We start from the raw sequence: 1,512 nt of genomic DNA, 5'->3' as shown, positions 1-1,512 counted from the left end.
GTTTTATAATGTGTACTGTAGAAACTAAGAGCCTGAACAATGCTGTTTAAGTTCTCTTGGACTTTGAGGGTAAACATAACTAGGATTAAAATACTGCCATGCTCACATTTAGTGGAGAGATAAGAACAATTCATCGGGAGCTATTCCGGTCCCACTGGTAATCACATAATTGAACAGGGATTTTAGAGGATATTTGAAGCCATTGTCTGTTGTGCAATTACATAATTAGTCAAAATCTCTGTAATAAAATCTTTTCTAAACACACGTGGGGTAGTACCATGTAAATTTAGAGCTAATGTTGTATTTTTACTTCTAATACTTCGATTTTAAATTAGAATTATATAACAACTTCACCGTTAAGCATTTTACCGCACCACAAACGCTTTTAAAATAAAAATAACTGGATTACTTAAAAACTAAGCAAGACCACTACATACATTTAACTTTGAAAAAATACGAATCGAACCCGCTTTGTTTATGAATATTAACTGTCTACCAAAGCTCACCTAGAGTGTTTACTTCTGGGGCCCCAAAGGTTGTATATTTCCTTGGTGCTAATTATTTCTTGCACCTACTCCTAGATCATTGACATTCTCATGGATGCATGTAAATAGAAGTCAAGAGTGCTCTCTTTCTGGTGGTTTTGTTGTAATGCTAACGATTGGCCGGGAGGAACATTTCAGAAGTCCTTTTACACGGAAACAAACGCGGCCTTGCGAAGTTGACCGAGCAACGTGGCGGGAAGCAGGGGAGCACCACTAATTCCATAAGCATCGCTATTATTTGGTGAAGAGTCTTGCGCCGCAGCTCGGCCCCGCTCTCCTCTCCCGCAAGCCGGCGGGGAGGCCCCGTGACACCGGGAGCACAAAGGCGCGCGGAGCGGCGCGGCCCCGCAGACAGGCGGCACCGCCCTCCTCGCCCGCCCTCGCCGCGCTCCTGCCCCTCCCGGGCAGCACAAAGAGCAGAGCCGCCACTCGCGAGGGGCGCCCGCGCCGCGCAGGCCGCCACACCCACTCTGGCCCGCCCCCGCCTCCACCGCCTCGGGCCCTGATGAATATGCATCGCCGCGCTCCCGCCCCCCGGCTCCTCCTTTCGGCTTCCTTCCCGCCGCCAGGCGGAAGCGAAGAGCTGCGCTTCCCGCGCGCCGGGGCGGCCGGGGCGGGGCAGGGCGGCCGGCGAGCTGGAGAAAGAGAAAGGCTGGGAGGCGACGGCGGGACGAGCGCGGCCCGGGCGCCGAAAGGGTGCGCGGAAAGGGTGCGCGGGTGGGTGGCGATTCCGGGGCAGCCCCGCCGCTGGCCAGGCCAATCCGAGGGCGGGGAAGGGGCGAGCGCGCGACCCCGCGGCCGCGCCCGTTGCCCCTGCCGAGCGCGCCCGGAGCCCGGGAGGGGAGGCAGCCCCCACCCCTAGAGCAGCCCTGCTAAAACAACAATAAAACCCACCGAACACACACACACACACACGCCACACATACACACACGCGCGCGCGCGTACACACACACACACACACACACA

Source organism: Ursus maritimus, unplaced genomic scaffold (assembly GCF_017311325.1).
Source record: "Ursus maritimus isolate PB19 unplaced genomic scaffold, ASM1731132v1 scaffold_17, whole genome shotgun sequence".
NCBI lineage: Eukaryota > Metazoa > Chordata > Mammalia > Carnivora > Ursidae > Ursus > Ursus maritimus.
Note: the sequence above shows the minus strand (reverse complement) of the source record.